The 22,356-nt window shown below is 33.9% G+C and overlaps 1 protein-coding gene across 7 annotated transcripts in view; it reads right to left on the reverse strand.

Annotated features, from left to right (window-relative positions):
• Positions 1 to 22,356, reverse strand: part of LOC145276941 (S phase cyclin A-associated protein in the endoplasmic reticulum-like) — a 559,542-nt gene that overhangs the window by 397,258 nt on the left and 139,928 nt on the right. For 6 of the 7 annotated variants that reach the window (XM_080128440.1, XM_080128441.1, XM_080128445.1 and 3 more), the window contains one exon: positions 6,051 to 6,098. The exons of the other annotated variant lie outside the window; for it this stretch is intronic. The gene's annotated coding sequence lies outside the window, so the exon portion shown is untranslated. The remainder of the gene's footprint in view (positions 1 to 6,050; positions 6,099 to 22,356) is intronic. 7 annotated transcript variants of the gene reach the window in all.

Below are 22,356 nucleotides of genomic sequence, written 5' to 3' on the forward strand. Positions count from 1 at the left end.
TCACACATTTTTTCACAAATAAACTCAGCGACGTATAGTCAAAATGTAAACAGTTCACCGACATAAATCAAAGACGCTTACTTTTTTTTTTTTTTTAAATAAAAAGTTTGGTTGAGACAAACACTTTTGGAATAGTAACTGACGATGATATAAACAGATTCACACATTTTTTCACAAATAAACTCAGCGACGTATAGTCAAAATGTAAACAGTTCACCGACATAAATCAAACACACATATATATATATATATATATATATATATATATATATATATATATACATACATATATATATACATATATACATATATATATACATATATACATATATATATACATATATACATATATATACATATATATACATATATATACATATATATACATATATATACATATATAAAAAAATACACATTGTTGGTGACTACTCCCTTATTTAAATATACATCTTTCTTTCGTTGGAATTTATTAACCCATTTTATATATATATATATATAATGGCAATATAGTTAGTTTCCTAGAATTACATCCACTGAAACAACATGTGTCTACCAAAAAGTGATCAATGAGTTAACAGAGCAGGTATATTTAATTTATTTATACAAACATTAATGGCTACATATGTGCATACATGTTTCTGTAATCACCAATTATTCGGGAGATTACGTCTTCAGGCCAAGAATTTCCATTTTTTTTCAAGGAATGAAGACGTAACTTCCCCAATAATGGGTGATTACAGAAATATGTATGCACATATGTAGCCATCAATGTTTGTATAAATAAACTAAATATATATAAGAAAAATTATAGACAAAATAAAATATATACTGGTGCATGATTTATTTGTTAGAAAAAACTAATAGGAGGGGGGTGTAGATGCTCTTTATACCTAGGCATTTCCAAGCGTAATGCTTTTCATCAGAATAGGAGAAATGAGCTAGGTTAAAGATATAAGAAAATGCGGCATCTAGCTTAATATAGCATACGGTACGTCTAGGCATCAGTTCAAATGTGCACCTTTTGACATGTCACTTTATTATTTCAAAGACAATTTGTCTGGGTCACGAAGACACAGCCCTTTTTTCTACTTCCTTTTCCCTGTTATTTTACTTCTGTTGCATCGTTAAAATCGAGTTTACCGTCATTATTAAACGTTCTAAACGGCCGTGGAAGATGTGTTATACCGGTTCCATTATATCTTAGTGAAAATTTTTTAACGATTTGAAATAATCTTTCTTTCTTAGCTGGTTGCAAACGGATCTTGATCACACACATTTTGGAGTTTAATTTGGATATGTTCGTCAACCTTATGAATCCGACTTCTCCGTATGGGAAAATTGACTCTGATGATCATTTCGTCTTGAAAATACTTAACCACTCCATATCCTTTCATCTGGATTTTTAATTTTTAATTAACTTTATAAAAAATTTTTTTTCATCTCTTTTCCTTATTTCATTAATTCTTTACACTAACATTTTTTGCATACATGGCAAGTTTCATATAATGCTGTTTCAATTTATGCAAGTACCAGCAAATTCATAGCTTCGCTATAATATTCATTTGCTAATTTGCTAATATCGTTCCTCTGGTGAGGAGAACGCATTTCTTTGAAACTCTGCGGATTAAGGAAATTTTGAGAGAGAGAGAGAGAGAGAGAGAGAGAAAGAGAGAGAGAGAGAGAGAGAGAGAGAGAGAGAGAGAGAGAGCGATTGGAAAAGGGGGAGAGTAAAAAAGACAATTGAAACAAAAAATGGAAATATCAGAAAACACGAGAGAAGGCATATGCAAATTAAACGGGACAAAAAAATTAAAGATAAAACACTTAGGAAGAAGGAAAAGGAGAAAAACAACAACAAAAAAGGAAGAAGACGTAGAAGAAGACAGACAAAGAGAGAGAGAGAGACAGAGAGAAAGAGGGGGGGCATGTGAGAGAGAGAACGAGAGAGAGAGAGAGAGAGAAAGAGAGAGAGAATAGAAATAATCGAGAAAAAAAAACTAGAGAAAGTAGATGTAAATTTAATCGGACAAAAAAAAGAAAACATGGGGGAAAAGGTAAGAAAAAACAACAAGAGAGAGAGAGAGATAGAGAGAGAGAGAGAGAGAGAGAGAGGGGGGAAGAGAGATAGAGATGGAAACATGAGGAGTATAAAAAGAAACGAAAGGATATAGTAAAACTTAAAAAAATAGAAACATAAAGAAAAAGAAAACAACGGAAGAAATCGTGAGTAAAAATTATACTGACAAAATCATAGACCGCAGAGAGAGAGAGAGAGAGAGAGAGAGAGGGAGGGGGGATAAAGAAAGAAAGAGAGAGAGAGAGAACTTAAAAATGAAAATGAAAGAATGGAGAAAGAACAAAAACAGACAGTGTATATGAAATGAAACCGACTTGATATTTTGGTTAGGAACAAAGTGCAGTATCTGTTCTGACACTAAACTCCATCCTCTGATCAGTTAAAGAGAAATCTTCTTAGATTACGACAATTTGGGTCCTAATCTAGAATGACCATTTTTGGAGTAGTTGTATTTTCCCACATTCAAAAAACGATCCCGCGTCTAACTCTGATCTCGCGTGAAGGCAAGTAAAGTGAGTTAAAAAATAAAATAAAATAACGGAAAAACCATAAAAAAATAAAGAAAAAGAAACCAAGTAAAAAAAACAAAAACAAAAAAAAAACAAAGAGAAAAACAGTAGAAAAAACAAAGAGAAAAATAAACAAGGAAAAAAATAAACAAGGAAAAAATAAACAAAGAGAAAATAAACAAAGAGTATATGAACAAAGAGTAAAAGAAACGAAGAGAAAAGGAAACAGTAAAAAACAAAGAGAAAAAGAAACAAAGAGAAAAAGAAATAAAGAGAAAAAAAAGAAATAAAGAGAAAAAAATAAAGAGTAAACGAAACAAAAAGAAGAAAAGAAAGAAATAACTAAGAACCAGAGTGAAGCCTGAAAGAATAAACTCTTCTATTTAAATAAAACAGTAGACATAACTATGTATGTGTCTATGTGAGAATATTTAACCGATAAACTTTTAAACTATTGATCACATAACACTAAAGTTAACAAGAAATAATGATTATACACCAAAGATGGTTTATAACGAGTAAAATCTTTGTTAGGATAGATGAATAAGGCGCACAGAAATATGTCGGCAAGTTGAAATACAGATTGTTTATGTCAACTTGTCGATATATTTCTATTACTCTTGCGTATGCGCAAAATCATTCATAGCTTGCAGTGGTTTAATTTAAAATCTTTCTTACCTATCTGTCGATAGCTCAAACGGTAGGGAATGCTTGCTGAAGTGTTAAATGTTTTGGTTTCGATTCTAGTTGATGGTACCCAAGTAAATTTTTGAAAACTTTTTAAATAGTACTATATATTAGGTACAATGTAATATTCAATAGCGAATAAGCTCTGTAACAATAAATACGAAATCTGCATGAATTAAAATATATTTAAGCGCATTTTACGACCAGGCAAGCCTCCTCCCTCGTTAGACTATTTGTGTTTGTGTGTTAGTGCGTTTGTATGCCATCCGCATCGAACCAGCATAAACCAGGTACCGTTAGAAAGAGCGATTTATCGGACATATAATATCGAAAAATTATAAAAAAATCGTCAATTATTTTATGTAGAAATATCGTTTGGTTTGAAGGGGGGTAGGTAAAAATCTTGGTTTCGACGCTGTTTGTTAATCGCGCATACGCGAACCGTCGATTCGTTGTTTCATTATAAAAAGCTAAATTGGAAACGTGATAACTTGACGGTGACATCTTGGTCTAACCGATAGTGTTCACTTACAAACATACGTTTAGCAAGTTCGCACCCAGCACACGGTATTTTTTTTCTTTTAATAACGTTTTCTCTCTCATATCTTTGAAAATTCTCGCCTTTCTTACCACCACGCGGCATTTTTTTTTCTTTTAATAGCACGATAAGATGACATCAGAGTCCTTTCTTTTCTTTTCTTTTTAAATTGACTATTATAATATATATAATATTTAGCCGTATTTTACGACCGGGCAACGCCCCTCTCCCCTGCTAGTATTAAATAAATCTCTAATTATCTCTGAAAGGTGAGGTTAAAAGAAGAGAGGGAAAGAGATTTCCAAGTAGTGGACTAACAACTTTATCGACTGAAATTGGAATTATAATATTTGCATGGTCAAATAAATGTTCATGAAAAGTAATGATCAACAATCTACACAGTTCCAGATTATAAGGAAAAAAAAGTTTCTCGTTTTCCAGGCAATTAACAAAAGGTCTCGTGTCATTCAACCTGTTGCTGCCATACGAGTTGATTGCTTATATTGCCAATCGTTTGTTCCTTTTGAAAGGATTCCTTTCGCCCACCTTCATAATGAATAATGGATTGCGATTTTAGCCAGGCCTGCAATAAAATGATTGTTTACAGGTTGTTGCTATGGCGATTTCAATAAAGAACCGGTTTTGAGCTGCAATCATGTCTGAGTCTCATTTATCTTTGTAAATATTTTTTGATGCTTTTCCACGTATGATCTACCGAGTTTTGGGGCGTTTAGGGTTAGCGTTAGAAAACATTTAGAAGCTCACTTAATTGAAGAGCGCTATATTTTTATATATCAGCCCTGTAGATAATAGTTTGCTGTTTATTTAACACAGAATGCATTTTTTCACACACACACACACACACACACACACACACACACACACACACACACACACACACACACACACACACACACACACACACACACACACGAACGTTCCGATATAAAATTATAGCGATGCATCTTTTTCAGTCGTTCTATTTGTCACTCGTCTTTTATTTTATCTTTATTTTGCCCAGTCACAGTAAACTATTATTGTTAGTCATATTGTTGATATCATCGTTATTACTAGTAATGACATTCAATAGTTCATGGTTGGGGCACGAGTTAATGAAATTTCCCGGGCAACGCCTGGACACGGGTCAGCTAGTTATTAAATAAATCGCTCACTATCCGGGAAAAGTGAGGTTGGAAGGAAAGAGCGCAAGGGATTTCCAAGTAACGGACCAACAACTTTATTGATTAAAATTAGATAGAGGAACAAAGGCCGAGGAAAACTAATGACTAATAGTGTTCTTCCATATGTGTTCTACTGTCGAATCTGAATAGGTTTAGTTACACAAAGGTGTCGTAGTGAATACCAAATGCGTGTTTGTATCTGAAAAGGGTTTATACATATACTAGCAGGGGAGGACGCCTGGCTTTGCCCGGGCGCAAAATACGCTTAAGTATATATTAATTTGTCCAGATTTCGTATATATTATTATAGAGGCCTGATTTCAAAAGTTAAAAAAAATATTTGGGTGCCATCAGCTAGAATCGAAACTATAGCATTCAAAGCTGGTGATGTTACCACTGTACCAACGTTATACGCATATGAACTGATTAAAAATTAAAAATAAACTAAGATGAATGTACAAAATGAATAACGATTTTGACCCATTTTTGACCTCTTAAAAACTATTTTAACCGGCTAAAGACCCATAAAAGAACGGTCTGCTTAAAATCCAATCATTTGAGCCCCCCCCCAGCGTCACTCTACGACTTGTAGTATCGGGGGAGATAGGGTTTGAAAATATGGAGACAGACAAACATATAGCCTTTTATATATTAGATATATAGTGCGTATTCTCTCCTGATGACCCAATATGATCTATAAGACGAAATACCCTCAAACATGACTACATAAAGTTTTAAAAGATATGCTATGAAATACCCCCCAAAAGCACCCTTCTATAAAACTTAGACTAGGAAAGCCCAAGGAAGGCGCTTTATCTCTCTCTTAACATTAACTTTATCCGAAAAGAAAACAGCTAATAAACATCAGAATATACAAGCCTATAAGGTAAGCTGTTTCTCTCAAATATAACATCTGTTGTTCGCTTGCTTCATAGCGAGTTTCTACTACTGTTCCGGTAGTAATTTTTATCCTCTCTCTGTGTGTGTATATATATATATATATATATATATATATATATATATATATATATATATATATATATATATAAAGAACCTACCTTCTTTTAAGCATTTTATTTCTTCCATCCTTTACAGCCGTTTCGTTCCTGTTGATAAAACGGAATAAGTTAATTAGTAAATTAAGTAGCAAACTAAACTTGAAATTTACACACACACACACACACACACACACACACACACACACACACACACACACACACAACCAACAAAAAACGAGCAAAGCTCCATCTTTCACGCGCTATGTTGACGATTTTTCGATTTTTCTTCATTTGATGTATATTAAAATCACAACTGGAATGAGGGAAAAATATAATGTATTTGATGGAATTGATAAAGCTTTATTTTCTACTCATTTATATTTCGTACTGTCGGATATTTTTTTCTCCCGTTTATCTCTTCTCTATTCTCTATCTTCTTCTATTCTATCTATCTTCTCTTCTTCTATTCTATTCTTCTATTCTTTCTTTCTTTCTTCTTCTATCTATATAAATAAAATGAACTCATTTTTTCCCGTCTGATTTTGACATTAATAGGATTAAAAATCAAGATATTTCATGCAAATATAATATGCACAAACGGCAGAACAATATCTGAGGTGTGTTATAGGCTTATTATTTCTCAAATTCCTCGATAATCTTAGATTTCTATACTTTTTCTGCTGAGAAGTCACGGCCAAAATCGGTTAAGATCAATGGAAGTGGTAAAATATTTTCTCTCTAATAAATTCCTCCTCCCCCTGCCACCACTTAACACCGTTTGGGGATCGTTCACAAGGAACAGTTGAGAAGAGAACACCGGTTTGGCTTCGTAGTTCTTTCATGTGAAGTTATTTAAAATCACTAAACTAAGCTGCAGTGCTCTGTGGCGTAGTGGTTAGCGTGCTGGACAATTCACATTATATTTTCACGTTCGCGCCGACCTACCGTAGTCGTTTTTTTTTGTTTTTTTTTTCCTAAACAACTGGAATGGACTTTTCTTGGTGGCCGAACTGTTAACGTTGCAGATGTTTGTTTTTTTTTTTTTTCACACTTTATTTTCCTACTTTTACTCATGACTCCGGGTTTGATACTTCCTACTTATATACCATAACATTTTTTAACCCCCCCCCCCCGTCCCGGAAACAAACACTCGGGCAACGCCGGGTACCCCCGCTAGTATAAAATATTTCTTTTGGGTGGAAACTGATTGATAAAGTCACAATGATCGTCATTTCAAATATGTGCAAACAATTCTCGTAGAATGATGCGTATTACAAATGTAAGAAACAATTAAATATTCATTTGAGTCAATTTATCGGGGAAATGACGCAGGTTTGAAAGTTAGTGTTAATTACATTCGACACTTAAAGGTTTTTCAAAATTTTTCATTTATTTTTCATTTAAAAAATAAGTGTCTTAAAAAAATATGTGACCATCTTCTTATTTAAACTGCCGCTCTACAACCGGAGCGTAGCACACGTGGTTCTACAGAACAAGACAACCTTCGCTATTCCCTTCTACTCCGAGGGATTATCTTCACCATGACACCAAAATAGAAGAAAAAAAAAAAGAAAGAAAAAAAAAGAAAAAAAAAGAAAACTTCTCGGACCGGATTACCTACCCTGATGAGACTATTTTTAGCGAAATATCGGCAAAAAAAAAATAAAAATAAAATAAAATAAAATAAAATAAAATAAAAATGAGTTTATCATTATATTCGACACAAAGGTTTTTCAAAATTTTTCATCTAAATCTTATTTAAAACATAAGTGTCTTCAAAAAGTGTGTGACCATCTCCTCATTTAATTACTACAGACATTTCAGTATTTTTATATGGCTTCAAAATCAGTTTTGCTAATAGTATTTTATTGGTTTTTATATGTAATAAATATATTTTGATAAATTGATACTTTATTATTTCATTGACTTTTTGGAATAGACTAGGTGACAACCACGAATGACTTCAGCTCCAAGATCAACAGAGTGTGGACTATTTTTGAAGTAGCTTTTTTTCTATTGACTGAGGAACGATTGATGCCGAGTAGAGTAAGTTTATTGCTTATGTCTGAGGCGTCTCTACCGGAGAATGTTGACAGCGCTGCTCAAGCAATTATTAACAGATCAGATTGCTCCTTTTTCATGGGCGCTCTTATTTTTCCATAACCTTCACACCTTGTGTTACATCTTTCTCTGATAGGAAAGAAGTATATAACACCAAAAAGAATTATCCTAGTGACCCCCTCGCCAGACTTTCACGAAAAACACTCGTGTAGCCAAAACCACTATCAACAATTTCCCACACTCTTTCTGTGCCTAAACTTGCACGTAGATTCCATGAACAAAGCTTTTTTCTTAGAACTGCACGCCTGTGAAACTCTCTTCCGTTTGGTTGCTTTCCAGCTGACTACAATTTGATTGTCTTCAAGTCCAACGTAAACAAGTTCTTGATGAACCGCCCCCCCCAAGTAATCCAATTTACAAAATTCCTACTACTTATACTTACTACGCTATAATCACAATGACTAATGTATACCCATTAAACCTAATCCTCGAGTGGTTTCTGGGCCTTGATAAGTGGTGATTCCTATCTAAAAAAAAAAAAAAACCGTAAAAAAAAAGAAGAAAAAAAGAAGAAACTGGAGAGACAGTCGTTACCCCGGGTTGGTAAGTAACTAAGCTAGTTGGGCTAGCATTCTAACTTAGTCATCTGCAGAGTTGCAAAGTGAAAGTCATCTGCAACGTACGTGTTTGAAGCATAATGAGACGGAGGAGAAACGTGACCAGGAAACGCACCACAGAACCGAGTCCCTATAAATATTGATTTCTCGTTGAGCGTACCTCATGGTAATAGCCAATGCACGTATCGATATTGACTGAATACCGATAGGACCACAATAAAAAAGTAGTATGGTAGTAAAGGCCGGAAACAATCGAGGACCAAACATATAATACTATCACTAGGGCTGTGACAACAGAATATTCTTTTCATTGTTTTAACTCTCTAGTATATATCCGTCACAGTTAGACACAGTTAATCAACCGAGAACCACATCACACTAGCTAAACACATATAAGACATTAACTGATATATACTCGAGAGTCAAAATAATGAAAAGAATATTCTCTTGTCAAAACCCTAATTATCACCGATGTGCCATAGTGCATCCGTCAGTTAAATTTTGATAAGGAGTCAAGAAATTGCAGTCGCTGTTAATTGTTTTTGTATTCAAATGTTGTGTTGTCGACGATGATTTTTTTAAAAATTTAGATAAAAAGCTAGAATGTTTTCTTTATATGTTGAGCCATATGTCACTCTATGAGTCTCTATACGCCGGAGGAGTTTTCTACGCTGATAGTTTCTTTTGTCGGACTTAACCAAGCAGAGAAGTTCGACTGTGTTCATTTGATAAAATAACCTTTATTAAATCGAACTCAATAGAAATTCGAGTATACCCCCCCACAATATATATATATATATATATATATATATATATATATATATATATATATATATATATATATATATATGTTTAAAGTTTAAAAGATTTAGGTATGCATGCAGGTATGACTTTTTCTTCAATACATTTTTCCAGAAAAATTCTCCTGTTGTTGTGAGAATTTGCTGCGATTAAGATGCTCTTATATGTTCGCAGAGAAGATCGGTTTTCCATTTCGACAGAATGTATAAGGAATGAAAAAATATAACCAGCGGTGGTTGACGTTATGTTTAAACATAACGTCAACCACCGCTGGTTATATTTTTTCATTCCTTATACATATATATATACACTTGTGCCCGATATTATTCATACCCCTCGGATCTTTGAGATTTCTATAAGATTATTGCTCAAACCAGAAGGTAGACAATATTAAAGGGATTTCAAACAATAAATCAAGCATAAGCATTTAATTTAAACTTAACAAATAAATAAATTATGCAAGTTTGAAACATTATACAAAGAAAAACAATAATGGCACTAGTTCAAAATTATTCATACCTCTCTTACTAATAGTCAATAGCATGCCCTTTATTCTTAATAACTGCCTGTAACCGTTTTGGATATTTATCAACAAGGTTTTTACAAGCATCAACACTGATTTTTGACCATTCTTCAATGCAGTAGTTCTCCAAATCCCTCAAATTTCTAGGTTTCCGCTTTTTAACCTCAGTTTTCAATATGTGCCAGAGGTTTTCGATAGGGTTCAGGTCGGGACTCTGGCTAGGCCATTCCAAAACATTAATTTGATTATCCTCAAACCATTTCTTGACTATTTTGGCAGTATGTTTTGGATCATTATCCTGTTGAAGGACCCAGTTTGGTCCTAAATGGAGCTTCTCCGCATCCTGTCTAATGTTTTTTCTGGAGTATCTCCAAATATTGCTCCTTCTTCATGGTTCCATCTATCTTGACCAAACTACCTGGACCACTAGCCGAAAAGGAGCCCCAAAACATTAGGCTACCACCACCATGTTTCACCGTGGGTATGGTGTTCTTTGGGTTGTAAGCTTCTCCTTTCTTCCTCCAAACGTAAGAAGCATCCATATGGCCAAACAATTCAATTTTTGTTTCGTGAGTCCACAAAATACTTGAGAAAACGGACTCTGGAGAATTCACATGGTTCCTAGTAAACTTTAGACGTGCTGCAAGGTGTTTTCCGGTGTGCAATGGAGTCCTTCTTGGTCTTCTTCCTTTCAGACCATTTTCATGCAGAGTCCTTTGCAATGTTTGCCTTGATATTTTTATGCCAGAAGACTCCAGATTTTCTAAAATGTCCTTAGTAGTGGTGGTTGGATTTGCATTAACACTTCTTACAATATTCCTGGTGGCTCTAGCAGACAGTTTCCTTTTCCTTCCTCTACCAATCAAGTTGTTTGTTGTGTGGTGGCTCTGGAATATTTTGATGATGCTCTGTACTGTTGCTGTAGGGACCTCAAATTTCTTGGAAATTGACTTTTAACCTAAACCATCCTTATGTGAATTCGCAATTTTAGTCCTAAGATCATTACTAAGCTCTTTTTTCTTCCCCATTCTAATAGTTTTTATTCTTTTATTGGTTTTCAGTTGATATCATTTTAATTTCTGATAAAATGCAAAAAACGAAATGAAATTAATCAAAGGTTGTATAAAAGCATTCAAAATAAGAATCAAACAGGAAACAAACAGTCAGAAACTCGATTAATACTGAAAAAATAAGGGGGTATGATTATTTTTGAACATTGCAGATTTTATAAATAGCTGTATATTTCTTTTATTACAAGTATCCCGAGATTTTAAGATGACGAAAATGATCAGAAGAGGTTTATTAAGAATATGTATCAATATGGACGTAAACAATAAATTCTAACAAAGTTACACCTAATAAACTCAATTTTCAAGGGGGGGTATGAATAATATCGGGCACAACTGTATATATATACTTTTGCTCGTTAAAAACTGGCAAAGTTATGGTCCGTGAACTTAGAATGAGTGCTTTATGCTAAACTTCTAGACTAAATGTGGTATTGTTGTGACAAATCCCTAGCTGTGTATCGAACGGATACCATAATACTTATTTCGCTGCACCTTATCATAACAAAGGTTCATACAAAATTTCAGCCAGATTGACCAAATTGTTTTCGAGAAAAGGTGGAACGGACAGACAGACTGAAATAAATATACCTCTACCTCTACTATTATTTGTTTGTTTGTGTGTGTGTGTGTGTGTGTGTGTGTGTGTGTGTGTGTGTGTGCGCGCGCGTTCGTGTGTGTTCGTTCCCTATAGACTAAGAAACGGCTGGGCCGATTTAATAAAAAAATTCACACAAAGTTACTTAATGTGTATGGGAGTTTTCTTACGTATGTTTTGTATCGGAATACGTCCGATAAGTATCGATAATCGAAAAAATCCGATTAAAGAAGGAACAGTTTGATTTAAACCAAAGTTAACACTTTTTTACAACCTAACATCACAAGTGCATTTGAGAAGTGTTATCACCGCAGAAGCAGAAAAACCCGACTTAAGAAATCAACTGTAGATACTACATACCTATCCCACACAATGTTTCAAGCAAACTACATATCAATTCTCTCTCTCTCTCTCTCTCTGTCATATATATATATATATATATATATATATATATATATATATATATATATATAAGAGAGAGAGAGAGAGAGAGAGAGAATTGATATGTAGTTTGCTTGAAACATTGTGTGGGATAGGTATGTAGTATCTACAGTTGATTTCTTAAGTCGGGGTTTTCTGCTCGTGCGGTGATAACACTTCTCAAATGCACTTGTGATGTTAGGTTGTAAAAAAGTGTTAACTTTGGTTTAAATCGAACTGTTCCTTCTTTAATCGGATTTTTTCGATTATCGATACTTATATATATATATATATATATATATATAAATATTAAGATTATGAGTAGTAATATATATATATATATAATATCAATAAAATAAGATAACGACAATCTAAAAATATATACTAATGCATATGGATTTATTCGTTTATTCAATAAGGCTGATACATTAATTAGGAGTGTAGGGTAAGTAAAACTCTTTCTACTATGGTATTTCGAAGCCTAATCCTTCTCATCAAAAGAGGAGAGAATATGCTAGGTAACATATTAGGGGTGCGACATCACTGTATTTCTCCCATTCTTTCCCCCAATACTCTCAATGTATTACCATTCTCCCCGCACGCACAATTATTTCGCTCCTTATGTAGCTATCGATAGACGTCACACCCCTACTGTTACCAAGCATCTTCTCTTCTCTTCTGATAAGAAGCATTAGGCTTCGAAATATCATGGTATAAAAAGTTTTACTTATCCTACACCCCAATTGATGTATCGTTACTGAATAAACGAATAAATCTATATGCATTAGTATATATTTTTATATTGTTGTTTTCTTACTTTATTGATGTTCTAAATAAGCTCTAAAGCAATTTGTTGAGCTTTGCATTGTCCCAATAAGTTTTCTCTTTAAAAAAAATCGATATTATTCTTTAAACTCCTTCATTATATATATATATATATATATATATATATATATATATATATATATATATATATATATACGCACACATTGGTTTTTATCATATGAATTGTTCATTCCAGCAGCAGGTGTAACTTAGGATTGGTCACGATGTTCAAACCATGCTATTTTGCAGCCGAGAACCCCCTTTGTGTATTTGTGAGTTTCTCTTTCTCATAACTTATGAAAACCATTTCAAAATGAGAATGACGTATCTTAATCATGCAGAGTCGCCTTTGTACTAGTCGCAGGTCTGTTTGTGTGGCGTCTCTATTCACCAAGTCAAGCTTTATGTAAAAATGAACATGACAACTTCAGATAAGCAGAGAGAAGGCCATACAAGAACAAACAAACAAACAAACAAACAAAAAATAGAATATCACCTTTTTTAAAAAAAAATGTTCAGATTATATAAATATGGACAGATAAAAAAAAGAGACCAGTTATTTTAAAGATACGTTAATTCAATCTGCGCGGTCTTAGACAAAAATTATTATTCCAAACTAATGCATAACGACGACGACGACGACGAGGACGACGATGAGAGGGACAACAACAACAGCAAAAAAACAACAACAAAAAAAAACACAACAAAAAACAAAAAACAAAACAAAACAAAAAACAAAACAAAACAAAAAAAGAACAAACAAAAGAAACAAACAAACAAAAATACAATCGTCATCAAATATCGTCTGCACTTGTTCACAAATGGTTATTAGATCTTTGTCAGCAGTTAAAAGTTAGGAAAACACAGACACACACACGCACAGACACACACACGCACAGACACACACACGCACAGACACACACACAAAACTATCAGAGCCCGTGTAAATTACATAGTATTATCAATGTACAAGATGAACCAACTAAATAGAACTTCCATGAGCAGAGTTTCTTTCCAAGATCTACCCCTCTGCGGTACACAATATTACAGGTTTGTCGTTTTCAAACCTAATGTAGATTTTTGACTTTAAAAAATTTAGATATGGTGCTAGAATGTTTTATGTCAAACCATCTGAAGGGTGTTACCTATCCCCTTCACTCTATAAGCCTCTACATATCGGAAGTGTTTTCTACACTGATAGCTTTTGGCCAAGCAATTGTTAATAGATCAGAGTGCTCTCCTTCATAGGTGCTGACTTAATTCCCACCCCCACCCCAACCCACCTTCCGACCTTGCGTCACATCTTTCTGCGGTAGAAAGGAAGTAGATAACACTAAAGAATAATGCTGAAAGACTGAAAAGATAGTCGGCACCCTCGAAAGTGTTGTCATTATTATTGTCGTCAGACAACAGGAATTTGTTACAAATTCCTGTTGTCATCCAATTCTGCTCAGATCCAACAATAATTTGCAATCTTCAAGATGACATTAAGCATGGACCCGTCTTCTCGAGTGGCCATTGGGGCTTGAAGAGCGGTTACTTGTTAGTAAAACCAAACAACGTGAAAACTACCAGAACCCGTGTAAATTAATACATAAGGTAGACCAATGTAAATCACAGTATTTGTAATTAATGAACTGAAATCCTTCGAATGCATCACTTAATTAAAAACAAATATTTGAATTATAAATTTCAAGCAAGTAAAATATTTGTTTATTTTCCTAATATTGCGTTGGTATTTGGCTTTCAAGCGCACTTGATGCGTATTTTATTTTATTCAAATTAAAACAACGCTTCTATAATGGAACTCACGCCCTTGACATTAATCTCGCGTAGCCAACGCCACGTTCCAACATTTGAAAATACAACCGTTGAGAGACAATGCGCGCCTCTTTAAAAACAAACTTTTCTTTACAACATGACAAGAAAGAAGAAGAAGAAGAAAAAGAAAAAGAAAACACCATACTGAGGATGGAGTTTGACTCCTAAATTTATTTAAATTATAAATTTCAAGCAAGTAAAATATTTGTTTATTTCCTAATATTGCGTTGTGATTTGGCTTTCAAGCGCAATTGATGCCTATTTTATTTTATTCAAATTAAATCAACGCTTCTCACACCCTTGCCGTTAAAAAGAAAAAAGTTTCTTAGCAGAACCAAATGGAAAAATTATTGTGATATATTTTTTTGTTTATGTCGAATTATTAATTCGTTAGAGGTCAGTTTAAACAAAAGTTATTAATTTGTATTATTTGGGTTATTTGGAGGTGATGGTGGGTAATTGCTTAACAACATGGACTGAGATGCCTCTACCGAGAATACCGACGGGGCTGCCCAGACAAATTTTGTTCAGACTGTGTGCCCTTCTTCTAGAGCGTTGGCTTCAAATCACATTTTTCCGGTATTGGAAGGAAATGAATAATTAACTATTTACTTTTAAATCTTGATAACATGAGCTCGCATTTTCAGTTATGTTAGGACGATTAATCGAAATCGGGAATCGAAAAATCGGATTTTTATGTTATCGGAATTGGTATCAGAATCGGAAAAATTTGTGCGTATTTCATGATGCCCAAACCGGTTCCTTTAATTATTATTTTTTTTTTTTGCTTGTTTAAAACAAAATTCCCCATCATTAGTACTAATGATAACATTGATAAATATTTATTGATCTTAAACTATCAGTAAAACTAGCATCTATAGATCAACTCCTCCACAAGTGTATTTTAGCATTTGCAAAAATATATGCACATATTAGATGGGGTTTTTAAAGGTAATCTGACCCCCCCCCCCAAAAAAAACAGACAAAAATAATAAATTCGAAAGTCTGGCCCATTTCTTACACTAATGGTAAAGTCAAAACGGCATATTCCCCAGTTAATTCCACTTTACACAATAGGCACATAATTTTTTATTTATTTATTTACTTTTTTAATATACCGATTTTATAAATGCGATGTTAGTCGCAAAATTAATTAATTTGCATATTGGTTTTGGAAAGAGACATTTTTAATGCTCTGAACACTGATTTTCTTCTTCTTTTTTTGTATAAAAATAATATTTTAATCTATTTTAAAAATGTATCTGTAAGCTTAACTTTTCATTGTATCCCCAAACAATGTATATACAGGACTATAAAAATAAATTGTAAGATTTGACTAATTGGCACATTGTGATGGCGGCCATTTTGAATTCATAATAAGGTTGACCATGGAAAATTGTCATTTTCTCATGCACACACATACACACACATATTAGTTAATGGCTGAATTTATTGTGTATATTTGTGCTGATGTGTCATTTTTATATATAAGGTGAGAACATGTGTGAGGATACTTCTTAACTTATATGCTCAACGAATTTTGGATCTACAGACTTGAAATTTGGTATATAGGTTATTCAAACACATGGAACACTTTTTAATAGGTGTTTATCCGGAAAAAGTGCTGGTAAGAGGTAAAAACTGAAAAATTGGTACATGGGAGTCATCGAATTTTTATCTGTTTGTCAACTGTTTCAGGACTGCGCATGTGCGGTCGGGAAACACGACAGCTTTAAAAATACGTAGGTTTGAATACACTTTTTAAAGATCATTGCAAACTGGTCTAATGGTTATCGTACTTGACTCACTGTCTTTAGGTTTGGGGTTCGATCTCAGCTCGAGTATTTTTTTTTTACTTACAAGAAGTGAACTGTTTAGGAAAAAGGAAAAAACATAATACTCGCATGCACATGTCTCAGTTTCTTCCCGTTTTTTTATTTCATTTTTTTTAAAAAGAAATTTAACGTTACGTTTAATACCTATGGTATTTCTGTTAATAATAAATAAGAAATCCGCATTAATTAAATTTATTTATGCGTATTTTACGACCGGGCAATGCCGGGCGGCCTGCTAGTAACACATAAAACTAGTTTTGTCTGCTAGTAGAGGTGATAGACTTCTTTTTTTTACATAGACATCACCACTTGTCAAGGCCAAGGGGCCACTCGTTGATAAGGGTTAAAGAGTGGAAATTCAGTAAATTTATTAACTTAAGGGGAACGGCTTATCAAGAACGTGTTTACATTGGCCTTGAAGACAAGCATATTGTAGTCAGCTGGAAAGCAGGAAAACGGAAGGCGTGCAGTTATAAGAAAGAAGTTTTATTCATGGAATCTACGTTTAGGTTTAGGCACAGATAAAGAGTGGGGGGAATTATTGATAGTGTTTTTAGCCAGACGAGTGTTTCTTGTGAAAGTTTGGCGAGGGGGGAACCATAGATTGAAGCTCAGTCGAGCACTTGCCATGAAATTAACGATAAAGCAAAGACAAACTCGCTACACCTCTGTGAGAAAAAGGTTGCAGGGAAGAAAAAAGGACATCTCCTATGAGGCTACGAAGTCTATTTTGAACTCTATCAAGGCAGGATAAATCCTTTCTAGCAGCTCCTGCCCAGATGTGGCAACAGTACTCCATCCTTGGACAAACTTGGCTCTTATATAGATAGAGAATTGCATCAGCAGTGAGATATCTACTGGATCGATAGAAGGATCTCACTATTTTCCCAGCGGCTTTGGCAACAGATTTGATGTACGTGTTCCATTTCAGATCAGGAGTAAAGGTCAAGCCCATAAACTTGTCAAAACATGAGGCCTCTCCAAGACGAGAGCGATTCATTTCAATTGATGCCAGATGTGGATCAGAGCGTTGATGATGTAAAGATAGAAGCTTGGTTTTAGATGCATTAACCAGCCACTCCTGTCCCCATTGTACCACATGCTCAAGATTCGAGGAGAAAGAATCATAGAGAACTTGGTCGTTTACTGTCTTAGATGTGCTACCATAGATGTTAGTGTCGTCGGCATAAATATCTATGAATGATGTAAGGATGTGATTTGGAAGATCATTAATGTAAATCAGGAAGAAAGCTGGGCCCAGGATGGTACCCTGTGGGACTCCAGCATTAATACTGCGAGCTTCTGATTTCTGCCCATCAACTACTACTCTTATGAACCTATCAGAGAGAAATGATTTGATAATTGAGAAGACATTTCCAGCTATACCATAGCTGGAGATCTTGTGAAGTAAACCTTTATGCCATACCCTATCAAAGGCTTTTGATATGTCAAGAGAAAATTTGTAACAGTCGCGATACCTATTATTTTCCATTGTTTTTTTTTTAATTCAGTGACTGTAATATCATTTAACTACGATAGTGTTTGAATATATGGTTAAGTATAAGTTTTACTCATTTAGAACTGCTTTAAAGCTTCACCGCTCACTCGTTTTGCGACCAAGTTTCAAACAATTTTTACAGTTCATAGGTCACCTTTTCAGCATTATTTCGGAAAAAAATTCAATTTTTGTTCAATAAAACAAAAATTATAATAAAATTACTGTGTTAAAAAATTGCCAGAATCTCTAATGAACAAAGAGGCGTTTTTGTTTTATTGACTGTTGTTTACCATAACAGCCAAATCTGTTATACTACCTCAAATCGGTTGGGAACCGCGGAGATGATGACGTAACAGGATAAAAAAAACTGTCGCTAGTAATTCACCGCTGTCCCAATCTGTCGCCTAGCTGTTTTGTCGCTAATAATTCACAGGTAACAAGTGAAACAGAGAGAGAAAATTTTATTTCAAAGCAATGCCTGAAAAAATAATGGATTGCATAGAAAAATGCGAGCATGAAAAATCATATGGTTAAGATTGAAACATGGAAAAGTAAAATGACTAGTTGTTAAAACTGGAAAAGAAAAAGACAAGATATTCTAGTAAAAGAGATATAATGAATTTATAACTTAAAATGTTGTAGCATTAAGAATTGATTATATTATGTTATAAATTGAATTTAAAAAAGATTTTTAATGCTGCAATATTTTAAGTTATAAATTTATTATATTTTTTACTAGAATATCTTGTCTTTTTCTTTTCCAGTTTTAACAACTAGTCCTTTTACATGTTTAAATCTTAACCATATTACTTTTCATGCTCGCATTTTTCTATGTAATAACAAATAGTTGTTTAATCCTATTGTTTTTAATTTATGAACAAAAGTTTAATATTTGTTTTTTACTGTTCTTTTCCCGCCTTTGGTTTTAGGAGGACTCACGAGACTTTTAACAAGTTTCGATCACTTTCTGACTTATAATCGAATCGTCTCCACGGATAAATTGAGTTTTTCTTTTATTTGATTTACTGTCATTTTTAAAGAAATCTCATTTGTATTGAAATTACTAAAACGTTAATGTTTATTTATATGAATAAATCCTACACTTTCTGTTTCGTATTTATAGCAAAATTACGAATAAAATGTTTATTATATAAAAGCGTTTGTTTCAAGTATTTTACGTAGCGAACTTGCGTTAGATAAGAAATTGATGTGCGAGACGAACGAGCATAGGAAAGTTACAGAGCTGCTATAAGCTGCTCCTTTTCTTTCTTTGTTCGTTCGGCCTTTTCTTTTTTCTTTTTCAATTCATTAATGGTAATCTGGCGTCGGAGTTTTACATCGAGATGCGATTCGGATGACTTGAATTGCTACCCTTTTTTTCTTTCTTAACTTCGTTTGGATTCGTTTTCCTCATCGCTTCTTAAAGCAAGTCAGTTTTCACAGGAACATGTTAACTCAACGTATTTTCAACCAATGAAAATCGTTACAGACTCTAAAAGTAGTAAGCCTATGACAAAATAACGGGCCGATGCGAACTTAAGAACTCCTATAAAACAATGGCTTAGTGAATTGAAATCAGAGTTCTTCCAGTGACACCTGCGACGCGCCTCAACTCTCAGCATCAACAACGCCAATCCTAGAAGATTGGAATGCATCACGCTGAAATTCCCCTAATACTGCTCCTCTATCTTAAGTGAACTCACCACCCAAAAAGTAAACATACATACATACGCACAACGGAACTTTGAAATTAATTTCCCGACCCTCTTGTCTATCTCTTATTCAAGAACTTTAAAACTTTAACAACCTTTGGTCTGTAAAAATACATTTTATATCTATTTAAATTTGTTGGTATGAATATTAGGTTGATGCAAAAACAATGACGTTTTTAGGGATGAAGTTGAACGTAAAAAACGATAATATTTTTGCACCAACCTAATATTTTGTTTGTAATCCATTTTTTTTTAATTCCCAAAATCCCATTGTTGAATTAGCATTTGCTAACTAGTGACCCATTTGTAACGTCCATGTTTTACATCCATCTTTTTCATTCACCAATTTAATTACATGCATATTAATTTAGCGTTATTCTTGGCACTTTTCAAAGACGTTTATTTTATCGCTAAAATACACTACCTGTAGCCAGGAGCGACTACTACAAAAAGGTCGGCAAAGACAGCTAGTTATGAGATAAGATTAAAAAAGCAAAACATGTTATTTTCCCGTTTGTAAACCGAACGTTTTATGGGTAAATATCTCTTAGAACTAATTTTATCGGATTATTAACGTATACATCAACTGCTCAGAATCAAAGTATTTGAAGATTTTACACGAACGCATCACCCCAGAATGTTTCCCTAATTCCTGTGAATTAATAATCCTCCATAATGATATAATTGAATATTTTAGTAACCTTTATTCGCGATTTGCCTTGCCTTGACAAGTGATGAATCAGTAGAGAAAAAAAAAAACGATTTTTAGGACCAGTTTTTTTATATGCGCATTTTATCTCTGCCTCATCTTTACACGTACATGTTTTTAAGATTACAAGGTACTAGTGATGGGACGATTCCAATATTTTTCCCGATTCCGATAGAATTACCGATTCCGATTCTTTATAAATCTATAAATGTTTAACTATATAGTTACATTTTATTTTCTCTGATTACCATAAAAACACATCTTAAATGTTCAAATATTTTCCTAAACGTAAAAATATACGCATGGGGTAAGAACTATCGATTTTAGCTTCACTGGTGGTTTAAAATCAATCAATATTTATTATTTTATCACTATAACCAGCAATGGAAGATTTAGCTTTAAACAAAAGCAAATAAAAAAGACGATTAAAAGAATCGTTTTGCCCATCGGAAAAATCGGTACAAATTTTTCCGATACCAATTCCGATACCCTCAAATATTCCGATTTTTTCGATTCGCGATTCCGATTCATTGTCCCAACACTACAAGGCACATCCCCTCAAAAATGCCATCCGTAGAATCGATACTCAATTCACAATCCTTGTTGAAATGCAACCATATTTCGTACAAATAAACCTCCGACAATGTATGACTTGTCCACCAAGTTTTAGTCATTATTGTCCAACAGTTTTTGTTTTATATTTCTGAATTTTTTAAAACCAGGATTGATAATTTGTATTATTTGGATTATTTGAACCATCTTGAGTGTTATTCGCACAACGTTTCGGCCGATGTAACCTCCTACTTTGTCCAGGTGTATCATCAAATCTAGAAGTCTGCACTGAATTTCAAACGGAACCTTTTATTTAATCCGCAGAGGTAGCATACTTTCGTTTCGTCATCAGTCATAACCGGGTAGAAGCACGACCACCGAGAGTGAGAAGAAGGCCCGTTAACTGAAAAATGTCTGCAGGCAATGTAGGTAAGATTTGTCGGACTGTCAGTACTATATGAGGGTCATTTGAAAAAGAGCAAGAAGACATTTTTAAAAAGAAAAAGGAACACAGTTCGATTAATACTGAAACTGAACTTTATTCAATATAAAATATAAATATTATCTATGTAAAATTAAGTAATTTTAAAGCAATATACAATTTAAGACTGATAAAACTGAATTATTAATTTAGGGAACAAACAATTAAAGAAACATTAAACACAAATATTTTTGGCCTTCGGAACAAGATCACAGTGTAGTATCTGTTTTGATGCTACACTTTACCTTTTCTGTCCTCGGTCTGTGGAGGAGAAATATTTCATAACTGAGATTATTTTTGTTCCTATCCAGAGTGCCCCTTATTGGGAAGCTGGATTTTGCCCACAAGATTATATGTTGAAATATTTAAATAACTATTACTTTTAATACAGAAATTATATTTAAAGTTTTTGTTTTCTGTTCTTCTATGTCCATTTTTTCCCATGTTTTTCATCAAAATGTGTAGCGTATTAGTTGTCTCACAGGCCATCATCAGTGATCGCTCACTGGCAGTAACCTGTGGTGTTCCCTGGAGACCAAGTGACAATAAGTCTCCCCAGATTTCCAGTGTTCTCCACCTCTTGACCACTTGTGCAGATGATTGCATGTTATCGCAACAGCCGTTGTCACTGATGTCTCGTTGGCATCGGTCATTGGTGCTTCCTGGGGTTTGGGTGACAAAATGCCTCCCCAAGGTACCGATTTGAATTGCACACTTCCAGTGTTGATTTGGTTCGTACTCTCCCACCTCGGTCTTTCCATCCTCCCTGACTCTTCACAACTAGTTGGTGTGGCGCCAGTCGATGTCATCTACACCAGTTTTTATTATTATTATTACTATTATTAT

The sequence above is a fragment of the Euprymna scolopes genome, chromosome 5, assembly GCF_053919585.1.
Source record: "Euprymna scolopes isolate OS-2025 chromosome 5, ASM5391958v1, whole genome shotgun sequence".
Lineage (NCBI taxonomy): Eukaryota > Metazoa > Mollusca > Cephalopoda > Sepiida > Sepiolidae > Euprymna > Euprymna scolopes.